The following is a 23,778-nucleotide window of genomic DNA, read 5'->3' on the forward strand; positions in this document are numbered from 1 at the left end:
CCCCGGGCCCCGTCCTGGCAGCTGCCCACAGAAGACCTCCCTTTCTTTCTTTTCTTTTCTTTTCCTTTTTCTTCTCCCCTTCTCTCCCTCTTTATCTTTATCTCAATTGTCAAATATTTGAGCGCGTATGAAGTGGTGTGATGAGGTGCGCGCACACACATTTGAAGGGATTTGAACTCATTTGGGCAATTACATGCTTAACTGGGCCCGGATAATCTGCCAATGCCCGGGCCGCGGCGGCGTCTCGGGCCGCCTCTCCGCCTCCTCTCCGCCTCCTCTCCTCGGCGCTCTCGGCCTGGAGAATGGTTAGGGGATTTGGTGGAGGACAAAAGCGCGGGCGGCTGAATGGGGGCCGCGGGTCTTAGAGAAATTAATTGCTTCTAACAAACAGCAGGACGCTCGCACTGCGCTGTGGCCCGCCCCGGTCCGCGGCCCACATGAAAGCGCCCACCGGCATATGGGGAGTAGTAAAGGTGCGGGGCCTGGAGGATCGGTCTTTATTTTCGTTTAAGAAGATGATCTGTTTGTGAACAAGTCAATCAGTGGCTTTGCTTTGTCTGTTTTGGGGGTCTCCAGCTTGTAATACAATCAGGAATCTGAATAACGGCCAGAGGTTTTTGGGTTGCCAGGTCTTATGGCAAAAAGCAGTTTGAACAAAAAACAAAAAAAAGTTCAGTGATCAAAATACTACCAAAAACTTGTGTATGTTCTGAGCTTTCAGATGAGGCATGGCTTGCAGTGGTGGTCAATGTACTTCATTGCATAACTTGAGTAAAATAAGAGATACTCCTGGTCAAATATTACTCCAATTCGGGCAGGGCGATAGGGCCTAAAATGTATATCCCAATATAAAGAAGAAAAAATCACAATAATGATATATTTGATTATGTAATTGACAACTGACAAATTACAAATTACTCAAAATCCCAGCCTTACGCCTATTGGGAAGATTAATGCAGTGATGTTTTATTTTTTTATTTTTTTTACGGCATACTCATTTCCTCGCAAATATGATTACATCCTCCATTTTACTTTTTGAGCACCTGTCACCGCGTTCTACAGTGTTCATGCTGCTCTGATGGAGCTGAGCGTAACGTAAATTATATCGTGTCCACAACGATATATAAAAAATGATATCGCGATGACGATATGCGATACGATATGGCCCGCCCCTAACTCAAATCCGAGAAACAGTATGTTTTTTTGTTTTGTTTTTTATTATTGAAGTTAAAAGAACTGACTTATTCAAAGGGACTATACAGAGTTTAAAACTGTTAAAACAAAGTATTTTCCTCCCCCTACATGTTCCAGCCATGTCCTTATGTGTTTGAGCTCAGACCTGTTCACCACAACTGCCTAGAAACTGCAGTTACGCGTAAGACCTGAGGTGGCAGTAGTGAGCATAAAATGATCTAGTCCCTTTAAGTGTTGAGCGAAAAACAACTTTTGCAGCTACAGAAACACCAACTTTGCGCACAAATCCATACGGCAACACGGCGGGGACAAACCTTCCTAGTCGTGAGCGAGTGGCATTGACAGCACATCTGCACAGCGCCACCTACTGTCCTGGAGTGTGCACTATAAGAGTTCTTACTTGGGAGCAAGGCAAGGCAGGCAAGGCAAGTTTATTTGTAGAGCACAATTCATACAAAAGGCAATTCAAAGTGCTTCACAGTTGCATAAATACAAGAAAACAAATACAATCAATAAAAACATCAACATAGAATTAATCAATTACAGTAAGAGGCAAGAGTGAAGATAAAATACTTTCAGTTATATGCATTTTTAAGTCTTGTTTAGATTCGCTCTGTCTTGAGCACTATTTTTAAGTCTTGTTTTGACTCACTCTGTCTTGAACACTATTTCACTCTGTCTTGAGCACTATTTTTAAGTCTTGTTTTGACTCGCTCTGTCTTGAGCACTCTTTCACTCTGTCTTGAGCACTATTTTTAAGTCTTGTTTTGACTCGCTCTGTCTTGAGCACTCTTTCACTCTGTCTTGAGCACTATTTTGAAGTCTTGTTTTGACTCGCTCTCTCTTGAGCACTATTTTTAAGTCTTGTTTTGACTCGCTCTCTCTTGAGCGCTATTTTTAAGTCTTGTTTTGACTCGCTCTGTCTTGAGCACTATTTTTAAGTCTTGTTTTGACTCTCTGTCTTGAACACTATTTTAAGTCTTGTTTTGACTCACTCTGTCTTGAGCACTATTTTTTTCTTGCTCATTCACACAAAGTTACCTAACCTCTGTTTTGTCGCTCCTCCTCCTCTGGACATCAACATAAAATTAATCAATTACAGTGAGGGCAAGAGTGTAGATAAAATACATTCAGTCATATGCACGGGCAAAGAGAACTGTTTTCAGCCTGGATTTGAACATTGTCAGAGTTGAGGCCTCTCTCACATCCTCGTGAAGCCAATGTAGTAGAGTAGAAAGCATAATTAACCAAAATATTATTGAAGTAAACTCACTTTATCATTGACCTCTGCTGACTCTTCCATATGAACTCAATCTTATTTACCATCAACTGGTATTTGTAATGATTACAACGATTACCATCATCTCAATGTGAAACGCTAGGATGTGAAAGAGACCAGGCACCAAAGGCCCTGATCCGGACTTCCACAATTCAGTGGGCCCAAAGGGATGTTGTGGAGACCATATTAAATTTTTGTTCTAAAAAAAAAAGGCATCACAGAATGTACACAAGGTTTCCATTAAATAACAGTGTGGGCACGTGGTCAAGTTTCTGCTTTTGGCGCCAGCTTGAAACATTTTTCTGCAGTGACCTTTTTCATCAGATTGTCCTTCAACATCTTCACCCCGGTTTGATCGACACCGAGAAGATGGGTTGGTTTTAGACGACACCAGCTGAAATTCCGCGTTTGTTTCATAAAAATACGATGCAGGCTACTCAAAGCTGTATTTTTAAGAAGTCAAGAAGTCGTTTTGGACGGTACAACATTTTACAGGGAGGTTCAAGAAAATGTAGAATGTGTACGACGAACCAAACGGTAAAAAAAATTGCGAAGAAAAAAAAAAAGGATTTGGAAGGGCTGCACTTGAACTGAAGCAAATGCACAGGTCACCCTCCCATTTCTCTGACCGCTTTTCTCTGACTTCTTTTTTCGGTGCTATGAAAAGCCACATTCATTGGGTGAAGTGCCAGTTTGTCTTAAGCTGTGTGGAATATATAGCCAGTCTACATAGCAGGCCCTTTTAATGAAAATACTGGACCTTTACCATCTAATATACCCAAGATAGAAGATATTTCGATTCCCCCCCCACTCCCCAGTCTATGTAGGACTTCTTTTGTGTCACGCTGCTATCTGCCACGCCGACGCCGCGTCTTTTCCGCCGCACAAAAGGCATTAGCATTCGTGCATCTCATTACGGGGATAATTGCGCGCCCCGTCTCCATTATCGGCCATAGTTTTATCAGCCCGCGTTCGAAAGGTGCGTTTAAATGTCAACGATGCAGTGGGAAAAAAGCAGTGACCTTTGCGGAGACTCCTCTGCCTCGCGCCGCCGTCGGACCCCGTCACTGCTATTAAACACGCGTGTGAAAATGTCTGGCGAAAGAAGGCGAGGGATTTTTTTTTTTTTTGTAACAATTTATCCAATTCACAGTTATTAAATATGTGTTTTTTCTTTTTGCTAAACTGAATTTCTGAGCGTTTAACCATGTCACGGGCTGAGTGGCGAATGAAAAAAGAAAAAATCTAATATTTGGTTATTGCGCCTTTAGCTTTCATTGCAGCACACGTTCGCTTTGGACTGTTTCCATTAGTGTCTGCCATGTCAAAAAGATCCAGTGCTGCATACATCTTTCACCAAGATCTTGTATTGATGATGAGAGAGTGTGATCGCTGTGTCAAGCCTTCTCCAGCACATCCCAAAGATTCTCAATGGGGTTCAGATCTGGACTCTGCGGAATCCTGGCATCGTCATCTTGGAATATGCCCGTGCCATCAGGGAGGAAGAAATCCACTGATGGAATAACCTCATTCAGGATGTTCAGGTAGTCAGCGGATCTCATTCTATGGGCTCATAGTGTTGCTGAACCTCATAAAGGATTCATCCATAACCACCGGAATGCGAACCACTGAACCCTGGGAATGACTGGAGAAAACAATGCTAATAAAATAACCTAATCCCTAGACTTCAAAGTAAGACAACAAATCACAGAAAATGAGTGTATCTCACATTCTGCTGTTAAAGCAATTAAAATGTTGGTTTTGCATTAGTGGCTGTACAGCTGGTCTCTCTGGAATCGCCCATATATGGTCATTTTGATAACAGTTAAGGCAGAAAAGAATTTCGAGAAAAATCGAAACTTTCTCTAATTATTCAAAAACTACTTCAAAGCAGTAACTCTTCCCCCTAGAGGCCATAAGCGCAACTGCAGGTGTCATAGCAAGTTGCAATCTTTTAATTTATTAATTGTCCGTGAGCGTAAATACTACGCTGACAGAAAAGGCGAAGGTAGAGAGAGATATAGAGTTCGGGAAATTCCACTGTTACCATGGAGATCTGCCATCTTTGCAGCTGTGAGCATACATTTCCATTGACTTACATTAGCTAAAAACTGTATAAAAAGTGGAGAAAAAAGCAGTGGAACGACTCCGTTAGCTGCAGAGTTACTGCCGGTAAATACATCTAACTCACTGTGGTGTCCAAGTATTTAATGTGAACAATAACTCCGGTATTTTAACTTTTAAAATCTCCATTAGTTTACAATTGCTGCTAATCCCATGATGCTTAGCGATATGACGTCACATTCTCAGTAAATACTGTTTAAGTGGTGCTAGCCTGCAGCTTTGCCCGTTGACCTGTTAGCTTCTTCTTTGTGATTGTATTAGTGTGTTTTGGTTGCTCCGGTCCGGTGGCAATTAAATTGCAATTGTAGTTTTCTGGCCAGAGACACCAGGGGGAGATGAAAGACCCCCCCAATCATCCCATTATCACCTGTTTTACCCCCAGAGGGACAACGGAAAGGATTTATTAAAGTAAACAAGTTACTTAGTACTGCTTTAACAAATGCTGAATTATTGATATAGTTTTTTACCCAATAAAGATACAAGGAGAGGAGCAAAGTAGTTCAACAGCCCATAAATACAATAAATAACAGAGAATGCAAACATGATGCTACATGTTAGCTAGCTACGACTGCCGTTTGATCGCTTCTACTGAACAACCTGCTGTGAAAATTTTTCCAAAGGGCCCGATTTAGACTTGACTTTATTTGTATGTGATAAATAAGTTCATATTCCACCAGAAAATGGCTAAAAAGAGTGGAAAATTGTGTTTCCTTAAAGATTCTGTTTTCCTCCTCGGCGAAAACACGCCCCCTTCTGTGACGCAATGCCGTCTGTCACTATTCACCTCATTCCGGAGGTTTGCGTGGGCGCTATGAATTGTGCCAGCCCCTTTTCTCCAATCTGTTAACATGGAACTGGCGAAGTCCACATAAAATCAGTTACTACACAAAATCAAAGCCATTTTTAGGCCGTGCAGAGAAACGGTGCCGTGTTGACTTGTTGAACATTGGACATTTTACACAAATCAATCGACTAAACATCAGATTTGAGCGGTGAACATTTTCCCTCGTTCTCCGTTTAAATGAACGGACTTCGCGCTCGACTGGAAGTGTCTGTACAACGGAAGGGGCGGGGCGGAATAAGGTGAATAAGGGTTAGCCTCGCCCGCCTAGTCACAAGATGGCCGCCACTTTGCTACGCCAACGAGCACCGTGTCCGCTCTGGAGTTTTGCAATTGCAGGTAGCATAGAAGGCTTGTCCGTGGACAGTTCCCACTTATCAACATACTTCCTACTTTTAATAGTTAACAACTTAACTTTGATTCAGCAAATAGGCCTCATTCATTCATTTCTTTTCATTAATCCTTTGTCAGATCAACTTTTGCAGTAATATTTGACCAGTACTATCTGTACTTTTACTCAAGCTACAAAGCCAAGTCCTTTGTCAAATGCCATGGATAGACATGTCCGTGTTGCTAACATGACGCTAACGTTCCAGAAGTGACAAACCGCAAAACACAACAACACATTTTCCTGCGCGGCATTTGAAGTTCCCACACGTAAAATGCCAATGCAAACATGTACAAATGATATTAAACTCCCAAATAAAGCCCATTTCTGTCCTGTTTAACACTTCATGAAACGTGCTGTTGGTCCTAATTAAATTTGCATACCTGGATTACGAGCCCCGGTGTTTGACAGTAATTGGACTGTGGCTGGCCTCCCGTTGTTCCCCTCCACTTGAGCACATTTGCGAGTTTAGCTCACGCGGGCGCTTGTTATTGCGCCGGTACAGTTTTGGGGAATCAGACGAATCGCTCAGGTTATCTTATTAATTAAGTCCGAACCAACGCGCAGCGGCTAATTTATTCCGTCCAAATACCAGGGGAGCTCCCTCTGCAGCTAACGGCACCACTGACATTTCATACGGCTAACAAATCACTACAGTAATATGTTCGCGCTCTCCCAATTAGACTGCATTTAGATCATGGCATCAGTCGAGTAAAGAACAGAGATAAACTACTACTACTACTGGTACTACTACTACTGTGGAGTGCATAAATATAATCCAATTTTCAATAGATACAGACGGCATCTCTGGAATCGCCCATATATGGTCATTTTTGAAAACAGTTAAGGGGGAAAAATCTAAACTTTCTCTAATTATTTAAAAACTACTTTAACAAATGCTGAATTATGAATATATAGTTTTCTAATAAATGAAGAAACAAAGACATGGAGAGGAGCAAAGTGGTTCAACAGCCCATAAATACATAAAAAAAACAGAGAATGCTAACTTGATGCTACATGTTAGCATCGGGCTAATGCTAACAGTTAGCTAGCGCTAGCTACAACTGCCGTTTTTTCACTTCTACTGAACAATCTGCTGTGAGAAAATATCCATATGGACCTCATTTACACTTGACTTTATTTATGTGTGACAAATAAGTTCATATTCCACCAGAAAAAGGCTAAAAAGAGTGAAAAAATGTGTTTCCCAAAAGATTCTATTTAATAAATAAAATGTATTATTATTATTATTATTATTATTATTATTATTATTATTATTATTATTATTAAGATGATTTTGAGAAATATTATGACCCAAATCAGAGATGAAATGCCTGTTAAAGTATTCTAGAAATGTTAAAAATACTGTCAATTCCTTAAAATGTCTTAGCAGAGCACCCTTTTAGGTCATAATCCTAAAAGAATACTCAAAGAGTACCAAGTGTGTATGATGTACAACACTGGCATATGTAGAAAGTGATGCTTTACTTCAATTGCTTTAATTGGAGGGTCCAGCTCTTGGTCTTTTGACGATGAAGACACCCGGCTCCACCGAGCAAACTTGCCGACCCCTGTGATACATCCATGGAATTAACCAAAGCAAAATGACTTGAGGATGCGCTTGTAGGATTCTGCAGTGGGTCCAACTCCTGCCTGTGTGGTTGTTCAGGACATTGCAGTATTTTTGTGAACACAAGTATATAATGCTGTTTAATAACTTCACACACGCCATGCTAACACCATGATGGGAACTGACATCCTTTAAATCACACACGAAAGTGCTCTACCACTGAACTAGAATCTTAATCTTCAATCTATCTAAACAAAAAGTCCGGTGAACACTGATGCAGTATAGTCAAACTCGCAACGTGAAGCTCAAAAGACACAGTAAACTTTATCCCAAGTGCTCTACCAACTGAGCTTAAGTCACCTCAACACATGTGACTGAATATGCAATTAATCTGAGCAAACTGAATTGTAATTGTGATTAAATGCTACACAAATGAGCCCCATCACGACAGCGATGCATGCGGTGATGTGGTCCAGTAAACTTCAACTTCAAAACCTTAGCTGTTACGAGGATCTCAGTCAGGCTCAACGACACAACATCAGCACAGAATCACAACACAACAGGACTAACCCGGAAACACTTTTCCCTGGAAGTAAACACCGATATGCAGCACTCGTGGGCAGGAGTTATTTACCTTTTACGCTGTTTAACCTGAAGCTAGCTAGCTAGCTCAACCAGCTCAACTGTTTATGGAAACAGCTGCGGTGGAGTCGCTCACACCTGGGCCCCCCCAACTGAAACTTTTATGTTTGACTTTACTAATCCAGACAAATATGCTTCAATGCTGGATCATTTTATGTACACCTGAAAATGATGAATAGCCTTAACCGTTTTCAATAGAAATGTAAAGCTCATATGTTATTAACAGTAGCTAACCTAGCTGCTCACTCTCCTCTACAAACATTTAGCAAACACAAAATCCATCTCATACGTTCCTGTCAGTCACTAATTACGCCTTTATCTGATTCAGCTGTGTCATGCGTTGCTATGGCGACGCCACAGCGGAGTGATATCCCAGTGATTTAACTACCGGACTACGTGTGCGGTTACACCAAAATAATGCACCAGCCAATCAGAGTCCAGTATTCACCCAGACCATGGTATAAATGGTATTAATCACACTGAACTAACCATGGAGAGCCATAAATTCAACACTTGGCCTATGTGTGAGAGGGAACAGAACTCACAACTTTAAGATCAGGAGAAACAGTAATTTTTATACCAAGTGCTCTACCAACTGAGCCACCTCAACACATTACAACCGTATATGTAATTAATCTCAGCAAACTGAATTGCAGCAGTACTCAAATTAAATCTTCGCAGACACGGTGGAGACCATGCAAACTCTATTCAGAAAGGCCTCGTTCAGATAATCCTTCACTCACTTTTATTGTTAATCTGGTAAGAGCATAACTGTGGTTTCCTCTCCTCTGAATCATCCTCATAATTACTGCATGTGCTCCAGTGTACATTATTGACCGCTTACCACCCCCTGTCCCTCGCTCTCCTCTGGCAGTGTGTGAACTGTCGAACTCGGGCAGATGACGCCGTGAACCCTGCGCCCTGACCCTTTCACACCGGCGGGTTAAGTGTGTTGCCCAAGGACACGATGACACCATGCGGCCATCCTCTGGGACCAGGGAGTAAGTGATCTCAGCACACAGAAAACAAAGTGAACTCATGCTGCTTGGTTTTTGATTTGTTTTTTTTGTTTTTTTTTTACTGGAAAAAAAAAGAATGAAGGAAGAGCATATTTCACTGCTATAGGCCATAGACATAATAACATCTTTGCAATCGCCCATAAATAGTCACGTTTGAAGCTGTCAGAGGGAAAGTACTACTCTGTCACCCATTGCTCCACCACTATTACGAATATATCTGTCTACAAAATAAAGATGCAGACATGGAAAGTACCAAAGTGGCTCAACAGCTCATAAATACGGAAATATCAGAGAATGCTAACCATAATCTTAACGTTAGCTTCATGCTACATATGCTAAGTGCTGGTATTTCTCTTCTACTGTACAATATGATGTGGGAAAAAAACAAACATTCATATATGGACTCAATTTTGACTTTCTGTGCGATAAGTGTCCGCCAGAAAAGGCCTTAAATAGTGAAAATTGCGACTCCCATGACAAGCTTCCCCCCTGTACGACGCATTTGTATCGTTTTAAATGGAATACACTGAGGGGTGATATAAACCTGGAAACAAAGAACTGGTCAAATCTTCCCTGTAGTGTGTTCTATTCCGTTTTGCTCCTCAGATGTAATGTGGGGAATTGGAACTTAAAGGCCATTTTGTCAAAATGCACACACTGCTCATATCTGGCAACAACATCTCCACTCACAGTAGCACCTGCGACAGTGTTAATTTTGTCGACTATAATATTTAGTCTTAATTTTAGTCAAAGTGTTAATTTTGATGACTAAAATTGGACTAAAACTAAATTAAATGACTAAAATGTCCAGATATTTTAGTCGACTAAAATAAGACTAAATAAAAATGAAAGGGAGAGACTAAAATCATCCAAACTTCTATTGTCAGTCTGAAAAAGCCTCAGCTCATGTAAATTCTCTGCCAAAGGATCAGCTCTGAGCTTTGTTCATGTGAGAGAAGCTCTATAAAGCAGAAGAACAAGATTAAATATTATTATAATGAATATTATAAATGTAAAGTCGAATATACTCTAAATTTACTTGCAATTTTAGTCGACTGAAACTAGACTAAAATTTAATATATTTTTTTGTCTAAATCTAGACTAAAATTGAATTACATTTTAGTCAAAAGACTAAGACTAAAACTAAATTAAAATATGTTGTCAAAATTAACACTGACCTGCGAACAGCCTTTTAACCCAGCAGTATTTGTAGTTATTCAATTCCTCACTGGATTTGTCAAGTCAAAACAACTTGTGTTAATTTACGGTAAAGAGCTGGAAATACATGTACCTGCTCTCTCCTGTCTTTTTACAGTTTATCTAAAGTAGGTTAGTAGCAGGTGAATACTGTTTGCATGTTACAGTACTGTACCATATTTTTGTTTTGTTTACAGGAGTCTACTGTTAAATATCAAGGTGTAATTTTACTGTTTCTACACCAAATTCACATTTAATACGTAAGTACAAACACAAAGCTGTAGAAGTTGCTTTTCAATACAAATACAAATACATGGATCCCTGTTTTAAAAAGTAATACAAATAGATTTAAGTAAGAAAAGAAGTGTGCAGAACAATTAAAACTACACTCTGACAACTTTACTTAACTTTACTTAACTTTTCTTTTTCAACTGGCGTTCATTGAAATAACTGTTCCAAAAAAACAAAAAAAACGGAAATCATTTTACAGTATGTTCGAGTGACTAAAAAAAACATCCAAAGTCTAGTCTGAAAAAAATCGTTATCTCATATATCAACAAAATAAATACTGCATCTATCTCTATCGATTTTCTGGATTTTGTCCAAGCAAGGCAAGTTTATTTGTAGAGCACAATTCATACACAAGGCAATTCAAAGTGCTTCACAGTTAAAGCAGCATAAAATATAAGAAAAACAAAAACCATCAATAAAAAACATCAACATAAAAGTAAACAATTACAGTAAGAGGCAAGAGTGCAGATAAAATACTTTCAGTTATATGCATTTTTAAGTCTTGTTTGGATTCGCTTTGTCTTGAGCACTATTTCACTCTGTCTTAAGCATTATTTCACTCTGTCTTAAGCATTATTTCACTCTGTCTTAAGCATTATTTCACTCTGTCTTGAGCAGTATTTCACTCTGTCTTAAGCATTATTTCACTCTGTCTTAAGCATTATTTCACTCTGTCTTAAGCATTATTTCACTCTGTCTTAAGCATTATTTCACTCTGTCTTGAGCATTATTTCACTCTGTCTTAAGCATTATTTCGCTCTGTCTTAAGCATTATTTCACTCTGTCTTAAGCATTATTTCACTCTGTCTTGAGCATTATTTCACTCTGTCTTAAGCATTATTTCGCTCTGTCTTAAGCAGTATTTCGCTCTGTCTTGAGCATTATTTCACTCTGTCTTGAGCAGTATTTCACTCTGTCTTGAGCATTATTTCACTCTGTCTTGAGCATTATTTCACTCTGTCTTAAGCAGTATTTCACTCTGTCTTGAGCAGTATTTCACTCTGTCTTGAGCATTATTTCACTCTGTCTTGAGCATTATTTCACTCTGTCTTGTCTCTGTGTTGACACTATTTTTAAGTCTTGTTTTGTTTTGTATATAAATGTTTCCCCCATTTTTACGAACAAAACCTGTTATTTTGTGCACATTTTGTACAGTGAAGGAAAGATAAAGTGCAAAACATTTTCCTTGTATAAGTTTAGAAATCTGTTCAAAACTTTTTTTTTTTTTTAAACATTCAGCATTTTACCAGTTTCACAATTGCTTTCACGCTTTACCAGGAGCAAAAACAGAATCATACCGGATCTGCTCCATCCTCATAATCACTTGAGCGCGTGTATTCCATAATCCATTATTCCACAGAGCTCCTTCTCTCTCTCTCTCTCCCCCTCTCTCTCTCTCCCCCTCTCTCTCTCTCTCCTGGCAGTGTGTGAACTGTCGAAACCGGGCATATGACGCTGTGAACCTCGTGCCCCTGACCCCTCCACCCCCCTCCACCCCCCTCCCCCCCAACAACCCCTCAGGCCTCTCTCACCACTCAACCCTCTCGGCTCCTCTGCAGCTCCAGCTCCAGCCTCCTGTACACACTGCAAAAGCCAGGCATCCGTGAGTGACGAGTACGAGTGAAGGTGATTTTGATCGAGATGTTACCGTCATCGTAAACACCTTCAGAGCAGCATGGATGTAAAAGAACAAGATCGGCTAATACACGGTTCAGAGTTTGTGCTAAATGTTACTCAACAGCATTCTTTAAGTAGAGTTCTAATTAACTGGACTTCGGTGCACGACAACAGGTTATCGAGAAAGAAGTACAATGTTTAGAGAAATAAGTATTGGCCCCTCATTTTTTTTCTATCCACACTTGAATTGAGAGTCTTTTTTATTGATTTAAGTGATAAAAACAACAACATCTGGGACAAAAAAATCTGAAATCTGGGACAAATTTACTTTTTGCAGTGTGGTGAAAAGCAACAAAGCAAAAAGTACAAGTAAGGGTAGCAAAGTACTGTACGTTTATGGTTCTACTTAAAAAGAATATGATGATGAATGTGTTTTGCCTGCTACTACGCTGTATGTAAACAATTACTGCATTCTCTAATCTCTTTAGTCATGTGAAATACTTTTGCTTCTTACTTGTGTATACTTTTATCCGGTAGTTCCACTTACTGATTTTCACGCGTGCTCCCCATGAGCCTCTCCGACCTCCCTTCTTTCCTCTTTCTCTCGCTCGCCTTTGCTAAGCAGCTGTTTCAGTTAAGAGGGTTAAAAAAAAAAAGATTCAAAGATGTGCGAGTGGGTCAAAAACACAACACCGGGTAATGTTTTTGATGACGTGGTAAAAGTTGAATCGGTTTAAGTTCATTGAAAGCAAAAAAATAAACAAACTGAACAAAAATGTATTGATCTACTTAAAATCATCATGTCTAGGTAACATAAAAAACAAAAACGGAAACAAATGTGGCATAATATAGTGAAACAATGTTAAAAAAAATAAAATAATAATAATGTTTTCAAGTGTACTATACTCGGCATGACCAATTCCTACAAACGTCACTGAACGAGGCTGTCAAGAAGTCATCTGTACTTGTTTGTTTTAGTTGATAAGGTGTAGTACGGAGTAGATGTGGAACCAATAACACAGACTCTCCTGTTTTGTTTGCTTATCTTACCAACTAACCGCCCCCCCCCCCTCCCTCTCTCCCTCTCTATCAGTCTCTCTCCCGTGGCCCGGGGCAGCTTGGATGGGACCCCTCGCCCCCTATAGCCAGCTCTGCTTATCTGACCCTCACCTTGGCGTATGGTGACCTTGACCCGCTCCTCACCTCTCGCACTCTCTCCCTCTGACCCCCCCTCCCCCTCCTCCTTCCTCCTCGGGGCGACTACATCTGTTGGGCTTGCCTGAGCGGGACACCCAAGTAGTTAGCGATATTGAAACATCACCATTTGTCGTCTCGGGAGAGGTCAGGGGGAGCGAGGGGGGCGTCGTTGCCGGGGCGGCTGAACTTGATCTGTTGCTTCCACCTTTGCAATTTCGTAACCGTGGTTATTTATTCTTTTATTTGATTGTGATTTATCTTGTAGCCCAATTTTTTTAATTAAGAATTGATGTTAAAATCTACCTTTAATATATAAATGCTTTTTATATATAAACCAGATTATTATTATTTTTTATATAAATTATTCAAATACTGGATTCCAATTGGCATTAACCAACTGTTTTTTTCTACTGCAATAGTTTCTCAAAAATAGAAAGAAAAAAAAAAGGTCTAAAACCACCTGCAGTTTGGACTGAAATCTCTGCTCAAAGTTACCCATTGTATCCAGTTTGGTTTTGAATATTCAAATGTCCCCTCATTTCTGTTTGATGGAATGTTTACAAATGTTAATGTGAAATAATCACAGATTATTGGTGGGATTTGGGCAATAATGTCACCAAAAAGCATCTTTCTTAAAGGAACAGGCCACCGTTCTTACATACCGAGATATGTTCTTACCTGAGCTTAGACGAGTTGATGCGTACCTGTCTGGACTTTCTGTGTGCCCTTAGTCACACAAAAAGACCAAAGATGTTGTTAGCATTTGGCCTCTCCCAGTATATTCCTATAGCTCCAAACTGAGGTGAAGTTTGAAGCGACCAAGCTCTTCCACGGGCACAAAGACCAGACAGGTACGTATCAACTCGTCTAAGCTCAGGTAAGAACTCAGATTGGAAAAACTGTGGCCTGTTCCTTTAAAGAGGGGTTAAAAAAAACTGATCAAGAAAGACACATTTTTCACAATCTAAACCTACTTTTAATAGCATAATATTGAGTGGTTAGCACTCTCACCTCCCAACCAGATAAGAAGGTCCAGAACGAACTCTCCGTAACTGGTTAGAGCTACATTAATATGGCTAATAACATTTGCACAGTGATGACAGCCTGGAATGGCTCCTGTTAAAATTATATGTAAACTAGATGTACTTCACGTGAATAATTTATTATTTATTTGATTTGATCAAATGCACAAGGTTTCAGACAATCTCTCATTCTCAAGATAGAGACAAAGAAAGACAGAGATAGAACAAAATGTCATGAGTAAGCTCAACGAGAATTCACAAACATCCTGGACGGTCGACATTTCTTCAGCTGTGCACTGGAGTGCATCGCCAACCACTCTGCCACTGAAGGGGATTGAATATCTTTGGCCTTGTGTAGAAGAGAGTTGGTTTACACGGAATATCGGCCGTCAAAGACTAGAAATGTCCAGCTGTGTCAACTTAGTGGACTGTCCATGATAAGCCAACACATCCTTATGTAGGTATTATGTAGTAATTATGTACTTTTAACAAAAAATAATTTAATTTTCTTTTCTAAGTATGTGGCAGCAAACGTCATCACTGCTATTGTTAATGTTGTTGACAAGTATTTAAAAAAGAGCTTGTTCTTGCATGCTAATGTCACACTCACGGCTACACTGTCAGCCACTGGTCAGAATCAACAGTGGATTCAAGACAAACAAAGTCTTTCCAATGGGATTTCCGTAGCGACTCTCCATCTGATCCACACAACTTTGTCGTACATGTAGTGTGACGAATAAAGCACTAACTCGTCCTCCACTACATCCTCTTCGTGGGACACTTGCGTCGTTAGCGATTCTGAAACATCATCTCGGGGCTTTCGTCTGCGGGGGTCAGGAGGAGGGTTGAACCTGATCCTTTGCTTCCACTTTCAATTTCTCCTGTAAATAATGAGCGTGCGATGCCCTCCCTCTCGCTCCCAACATGAAACCCGAAACAAGGGCTCCGAAACTGGACACGCTTCCTCCCCGCGTATAGATCCACTGTTCCCAGGCTGTCCGACAGGCGCATGGATCAGGGACAGGGCAGGGCAGGGCAGGGCAGGGGGGGAGCTTTGGGAAGTTTATCGGCGAGAAGAGACAAAGAAACCATCATTTGATCCCTTGTAACCCTTTTGTGAGTGTATGTGTCATTGGAAGGTACACAGAGGGTACACTGTATTTGCCCACACGGCTGCCCCAGAGGTGGAAGAGGCGCTCAAAATATGTGAGGACGAACGTCGGGGTTGATACTTGAGTAGGAAAAGGTATTGAATGCACTCAAGGCCAGACAGATTTTTGTTTGTTTACACCGCAAAAAGTGAATATCAAGCATTGGCTTAAATGACTTGAATTGAGGAAATGTATCTTGTTTTGAGCGGTTTTCACTCATTTAGACACTTTTCCTGATCGGACCAAGTTTACTTTGCTTGTTTGAGGACATTTCAGACCAGTTCTAGGGTAAATCTCGCTTGAAATAAGAAAGTAAAATTGCCAATTGCCAATTTTCTTAACCCATTGGCAAAGAAAATGACCTGAAATAAGGACGAAATGTATCGAAACGAGTCAGAAACATCTCAGAACAAGTGAAATAATCCAGGACAAATGCCCAAGAACTTCTTAACTTGTCAAAACATCTAAAATTTGGATTATTGTGCTCAATTTGAGATGTCTATACTGATCTAGTTAATTACTTTTTGCACTGTGTATTTTCAAATCAACACTTTATTGGTAAAGATTCCCTATATCCGCATGCATGGCCGTTTCTTGTTCTCCTTCTGAACCGCCCTGATCTGTACTTCCAGGATTCTGAGACGTAATAGTAACCCAGGTTAAAACAGACCTCCAAGGAACATCCACAATTCCATAAAGACGCGGCTGCCCCGAGGCGGACTGATAGACGTGGCGGCCTTTTCGTGCCAACGGCCTCTTCGCACATGGGGCGTCGGAGCGTCTCGTGTCTACAGCTGTTGTGCGCGCCGCCTCGCTGCTGTCTGATATGCTGATAACCGTGGCCTTATCACGCCCGCCGCAGGTGGACCGCGCCGCTGGCCTGACCTTTTTGAGAGCAACGCTTTTGTTCTCTTCGCCAGGAATAGGGTGACAGTTTCTTTTTTTTGGTGTGTTTATTATTAGTTTGTTTGAATCTCAAGCTAGAAATTGTACCGCGGGAGTGCCGAGGTTTAGGCACAACGGATCAGAATGTCTGTTAATGTGAACAGTGTCCAGAACTCCATGAAGCAGATCTGTCCCTGCAGCTGTTCATAAGATGTTACATCATAGGAACAATGATGATGATGATGATGATGATGATGATGATGATGATGATCCTCTGCACAAAACAGATCAAACATAATGCAACCTCCTCATTATGTTATATTTGATATGTTCATGTTTACATTTCTATATTTTATTAAAACACACGTGACAGTCGTCTGTATGATTTACATGACGGCGGCACATGTGGCTGAGTGGTTAGTGCTCTGGCCTCACAGCAAGAGGGTCCTGGGTTCAATTCCCTTTCAGTGGAGTTCACCTGCACCCCAACAAAAGATAAGATCAGATAAGATAAGATAAGATAAGATGAGATAAACGTTATTAGCCCCAGAGGGGGATTTGTCTTCTTTTTTGGCGACAGTGCCGCTCATCTACACACACAGTTCACACAATCAGACATGACAAAACATTCACACTGAACACAAAGAGCCACATCTGCAGTGTCTCTATTACATTTGTTTAAAGGGGGGTATTATGCAAAATGGACTTTTTCAAGCTTTACATCATGTTATTAAGTCATTCCCTCATTAAAAGCATGCCTGAAGTGTTGCCTTAGCACATTCACGTATTTTCGAGTAATCTGTAGAAACTCTGATGGCAGCCATTTTAGGGATAAAACGCCTGATTCCTTCAGGAAACGCCCTCGACCTCCAGGATACGCCTCCGACCTTCCGTCACCAGCCGAGTAACCAACCACTGCTCTTCAGCAGAACCCCCTCCCCGCAGTGTCTAGCCCTAAGATGTAAACAGAGTCATCATGGAGGTTTAGCTTCATGTGTTGTGAACCGGAGCCACAGCAGACTTTACAAAGACACACATCAGTGTTTCTGTTACCGAAACACCCAGGATTAAAACCGGTGACAAGAACACTTATTTCAGTGTCTGGTTCTGCGCTGGGCCTTGATGATGCACAGAGCCTCCGGAGAAAGCTAATGCTAAGCTAAACCTCGAGTCATCACGTGAAAACGAGAAATATGCACAAATAAAGTCAATAAAACCACCACACACATAAAGAACCGTTTAACAATGATCACACACGGAGCCTGGCTTGTTGATTTGGAAGTTTATTGCTCACATTTCATCTACAATGGGTCATAGCCGAGTGGTTTTCTCCCGGAGCTAACAAGCTAGCCGCGACAAGCTAACGGGAAAATTCACTGAATACAAGCAGCATATTATGCATTGAAAACGTCACTAAACAGGCAACTGCTTGAAGCAGCCTTTATGATGATCACACACGGAACCGGGCTTGTTGATTGTGTAGTTTATTGCTCACATTTCATCTACAGTGAGTCGTAGCCGAGGTTTTCTCCCGGAGCTAAGGCACTATTAGCCGCGACAAGCTAACAACCTTCACCTTCACAACATTCATTGAAAACAGGCAGCATATTATGCACAAATAACGTCAATAAAGCAGCAACTACTCGAAGCAGCCTTTACGATGATCACACAATGAGCCTGGCTTTACACATTTGTGGTTTATTGCAGACTTTTCATCAACAATGAGCTGTAGTCGATTATAACAAGCTAACGGGTAACCTCGAAAAACCATTGTCCACCTGCACAGATAATGTCCGTCTTTTGAATGGTATGGGCTCCTGCAGATCCTGGTGTAGTCCATGGGGGTATAGTTAGAGATCCATAGGGCATGGCAGATGCAAAGAGATAGCCTCCAAACAGCAGTTATTTTTCAGGCAAGAGCCCCTTCCAAGCGTCCGGTGTGGAAGGTTCGTCTCCAAATAATATCCTGTGTGGCCATTGTTCACAAAGTGATAAACAGTAGCTCCTTTCCAACAATAAAAATTAAAATGCACCGATCGTAGTTTCAATACAGTTGAGACGACGAGCGCAGTGTTGTGATGCCACAGACAGCGTGTGGAGGGGGCGTGTCGGAAAGGGTCAGAGGTTCTTAAAGAGACAGGGGCCTATTTCAAGTCATTTGCTACCGCCATTTTGAAAGAGCAATTTTATACAAGGCAGTTATTCTAATTTACTGCATTGACAGACCAACAGAAGGTTTCGTCATCATTGTAGTGTGCTATAGACTGGTGCTATGTGGCTGAAAAAAGCATAATACCCCCTCTTTAAAACATAAAACATGTGCATTAGGTGAATCCTCCAGCAGGTGATTCTGACCATCAGCCTGGCTCCACATCTGGAGATGGTCCCAAGATGCTCCTGCCCACTGCTCCTGACGGGTCGCCTCAGTCGAAGGAGGGGCCAAATGCAGAGACACATTTTGTAATGACACATAAATGATCTTAACCTTTAATCTGCATCATGTGTTTAGCCCATTGTGTCACAGAAACACATATGGGTAGAATGATTATTATGATCAAGACATTTATTTTGAATAGAAAAATAATAACATGTGTAATATTGTCAATATAAATCACAGACATCAGAGGAAATGCTCTACAGCAGTTTATTTCAGATTGTTTATAATATAATGATGATAATTATTAACAAATACTACTAGCTATGACGTAGCTGACCCTTCAGCCAATCAGAGCGCAGGCTCACCTGCCCAAACGCCCTCGAGCTGATTCACGTGTTTTCATTTGACGGAGCGAGTGTCCGTCAAATCTAGTTCAAAAACCCGCTAAACACAGCTGTGATGTTTTATTTGTTTTATCCTTAAATGACGAAACTGTGGAGAAATGAACGACCTCAGTTTGATCAGGACATTTGGAGCTCGTTCTCCAGAGGAACTCTGACAGAGACGCAGGACTTTGTGGAGAACAGCAGCAGAGCCGAGGCCAGACTTTGTCGGGATGACGAGAGGTGTTTCTCCGCATCACACGCACTGGAACCCGGCGCGGATCTGAGTCTCGCCGCGGTCACCGGAGAACCGGACGTACGGAGGACACGGAGTCTGAGACACGAGGACGTTTGAGGACAGAGATGGAAGTGACAGGAGAGATATGGAGTTGGCAGTGACGCATATGGAGGAGAAGACACGAAGACATCAATGGTAAATAATGCTTTGGTGTCGCTGTTGTTGTGAGTAAAATGGCGATAACCTAGTTTACACATATAATATAATATATGATGAGAGTGGTGAACTGTAGCCGCTGCTGTGGTTGGGGAGGTGTGATGCGTAATAGCGCATCACACCTTGGAGAGCCTTTGGCACAGCTGGACGTTCAGTTCCTCCACAGGTGTGGCAGGGCTGAAGATCTGGGACTGCTTTACTTATTGCACGTGGGGCTTTGTGAGTTTGTGATTTATTTCTTTGCGTTTGAGTTTGAGAAAACACTACGTAAAATAAAGTTGTTTCTGAATTGGGTTAAATAAATGTAATGTACACACCCTCAATGGGAGCTTGGGGGCGCTGTTTTAGGAAACGTCTTATATGGTCGTAATTCAGGGATAAGACAAACAACCACTTATGTCGTTTTCTGTTGGAGGACAGTAGTATCTGTTGCATTTTTCTCCTTTCCTGTCTTTTTCTGCCTGCTCTCTCTTTCCCTTTCACTACTTTCTCTCTGCTCTCTCTGAGCTCTGCCGTTCTTCTCTTCTCCCTCAGTCAAGGGTGGAAGCCAAAGGTTACTGTGCTGGACCATGGCGTTGATCCCAGCACCTGACTGCAAACATGGCTACACTCCCTCACACTCTTTCTCTCTCCGGTTAAAAAAAAAACGTGATGTCCAACATACATTCGACGGCCTGAATACTTCTTTTTGAAGCATATTTGTAAGGTATAAAGTCATTTGCATCGCCTGTACGTCGCAGCACAAAGGGCCTCTCTTTTCATATTCCGTTTCGTTTGGCGCACGATACGAACACCGGAGCAAAGGTGCCGAGAGTCGCCGCTGCATCAGATCAAACCTGCACCTTTTTTTTTTCATATCAACAGGCCGACAACCCAACCCAACCCCCCCCTTGCGGCTGAATGGGGCCGGGCCGTCTGTGTGACCTTTCTCCATACCCTCCTAGATTAGCCAGACAAGACGGAAAATTGCGCCTATGCTGCAGTCCATAAATCACATCGGGCCGTGTTTTTGCACTCCCCTTTTTAAAGGCGTATGTAAATAGCGCCGCACATGGTAGGTAAACAACGCTAACCCCCCCCCGACACAAATGGCAGGAGAATTGAAGGGAAGGCAGGGTGTTTTGGAGCTGAAATTGCTTCTGAAGCCCGGTGATGGCTGTGGGATGAGGCCGGGCCTGGGTGATTTGCGCTCACGGGGGGAAAGGGGGGGTGGGAATGATAACCGGGGAGGTAAGGGGTTTGGTTTGATCAAAGATATCATTGAAGAGCATTATTTCCTTCGTGTGATGTGGCGCTGTGGTGGAGTAAGTCACTCAGGGAGCACTACGGGGTCCGGGGACAAAGGCCGTGCACCTGGGAGCACCGGCTTTCAACACAGCCTCTCCTACACAACATGAAACTGGCTGCTTTAAAGGCCCAGACTGATCTCTTTTTATTCATAGTAGAGCGGAATCCCCTTTGCGTCGTCGCACTACGGTGTTTACAGACATTTGCGAGGGAAAATGAGACGGCTACGGGCAGTGTGTGCCACGTTATGAAGCCCATGGATGACAATGATCAGCAGGGGCGGACTGGCCATATGTCCATTCTGGAAGAGCACAGAAGGGCCACTGGCTCTAGGGCCACCGGTCCCGCCTCAACCGAGCTTTACCCAAATCTAAAAGCTAAAAAGAAAAGCATCAAAATAGCGACAAAAAGAAGATGAAAAGTCAACAAAAACATGAGAAAAACACGGACAAAAAAAACCTACAAAAACTTGGGAAAAACACAAAAATCATGAATAAAACAACAAAAATATGACAAAAATGTGGACAAAAAAGTTTCCATCACTTTTGAGGGTCTTAGCTTTCGTTTACATTGTTGCTCTCCAGTCGAGAAGCTTTTAGATTTGGGTAAAGCCCAGTATAAAAAAAACATGAATCTAAAAGGAATTCCGTGGAGCATGGTGTGCCACAAGGTTCAATTTTGGGACCTTTATTATTTATGATTTATATTAATGATTTTGCTTCTGTTTCTACGACCACCTTTCCCGTTCTTTTTGCTGATGTCAAAAAAATAATAATAAAAAGCCGAACTGGGGAAAATGCACTCGTTATTGTTAGGGCGGGGGGTAAAAGGTTAAAATATGTATTAGTGGAAGTCAAAATTACGCTAATTTGTGCCAGGCTGGTCAGAGTCCAGGCTGTTTTTCAGTCCCAGTCCGCCCCTGATGATCAGTGACTTTTCAGGGGTTCATAGATTTGGGTTGAGTTGTTCTGTTTGTTGGGGGAACTAATAAAATGCATGGGTGTTTTTTGATCATACTGAGCTACAACGCTAAAAATCCCGAGAGAAAATAACTTGGAAAACTTTTGATACCAAACTTGATCATTTTCACCAAGTTTTAGCTCATTCAGGTAAACACCCTGAGAGGGGATAGAAAAATGGAGAGGTGACCCCCACGTAAACTGAGCACATTTTCTCCACTTTGGCTTTACCCAAATCTATAAGCTTCTTGAAAAAACTCGCAAAAAAGCAACAAAAACGAGATGAGAACACAACAAAAAAAAACGTCAAAATAAACCAATGAAAGTGCAACAAGAAAAGTAAAGAAAAAGCCACAGAAGAGCAACATAAATGTGACAAAAATTCGATAAAAGTAGAACAAATTGGACAAGAACGCAACAAAGAAGTGACAACAAAAGCAGTTACCGTAAATGCTCTAATATAGGCCGGGGCCTTTATGTACTCAAGGGCATCTAGGACCAGGCCTTTATTGGAACCAGGCCACAATTAGAGACAGGCCTTTATTTCTATTTGAGCAAAACGGACGTCCAGGAAAACGAAGAAAAACGAGATCTGTGTCCATTTGCACCTAAAATATTAGGTTCATTAATTAACATTTCAAACCCTCTCCCAGCGGCTGGAACATTGACGCCTTTTCTTTTGTCGGGACAACAGGAAGTGTTTCGTTGCTGTTAGCGGAGCTTTGACATCAATGTCACTGCAGGTTTCTGTTTCGTTTTATCTTTTCTTGTGTAAAAGTTTAGACGGAGCGTTTGTGTTTTATTTGTGATCGATCATGAGACTGACCCGAGAGAAGACGAGACGCTCGCGCCGATCGGAGGAGTTATTTTGAGGCGTGGGACTGACCTGCACACGGAGCAGCTGGACGTGCTTTGAAGACGCGATGGCCTCTGTCATCGGCCTCTGTCGGAGACCCGGCCGCTAATGGAATACAGGCCAGAATTAGAGAATTTACGGTAAGTGCAACAAAATAGTGACAAAAATTAGATGGGAAAGATGGGAAAAAGGTGAAAAAAGTGACGACGAGTGGGACAAGATCCATTTAGATCAGTTTGGCAGGTCTTAGCTTTCAGATCGAGCGTCTGTAAGCTCCAGTCGAAAAAGCTTTTAGATTTGGGTAAAGCCGAACTGGAGAAAATATGGAGAGAAATTCGGGGCATTCAACATTTTAGAGCAGCTTTACCATGTCACAATATTTTTTTTCCCCTGATATAAAAAACAAACAAACAAACAAATCTGAAGCTGCGTCTTTCAAGCCGCTAGCACATCTTTGAGTAATCTCTGAATCTTCACAAGAGGCTATTCATCTTCCATAAAGATCCTGTCCAGAAAATGCTCACCTCTCCATCTCTTGTTAAGCTTAATCCTGTCACTTTAGATCAATATTGCATTTTCTAAGAAGACAGTGACAGATATGTGCTTGAGATCATTACCAACACCTGTATCGGACATAACACCCCTTCTTTCAGTAAAGCAAAGTACATTTTTTTCTTTTTACTTTACTTCCTATTACTTAACTATTCACCGCTGCCAAGCATTCACAACCAAAGCTGTTGAAATGTCCGACACTTTCATGAACGTAATGGAGTAGCTGGTCTTCCCTCTTTAGTAACAATCCGTACCGGCCGCCTGTATTTGGCCTCTCTTTGACTCTGCCTCTTTTGCCAAACCCATATTCCGCTCCACAGCCCTCTGACTGTCAGCCGTGAAATATGAATTATCATTTCTTTAAACCCCCGCGATCCATTTTGGCAGCGTCCACAAAACCCCCCACCGCCGAGCACACTCCTTCTTAAGCCAACCCAGTGATTCGTGTCCAACATCTGGTTCGCGGCTGGGCCTGTCGATCGCGCCCGCCCCG

General features: G+C 41.7%; 1 long non-coding RNA gene across 1 annotated transcript in view; it reads right to left on the reverse strand.

The window, feature by feature from the left end:
- LOC306971228 overlaps positions 1 to 23,778 on the reverse strand; it is a 534,022-nt gene that overhangs the window by 499,824 nt on the left and 10,420 nt on the right. The window contains exon 2 of the long non-coding RNA XR_013793446.1: positions 5,543 to 5,627. This is a non-coding gene — a long non-coding RNA (uncharacterized lncRNA). The remainder of the gene's footprint in view (positions 1 to 5,542; positions 5,628 to 23,778) is intronic.

This window comes from Gobius niger (assembly GCF_951799975.1).
Source record: "Gobius niger genome assembly, chromosome: 12".
NCBI classification, from domain to species: domain Eukaryota; kingdom Metazoa; phylum Chordata; class Actinopteri; order Gobiiformes; family Gobiidae; genus Gobius; species Gobius niger.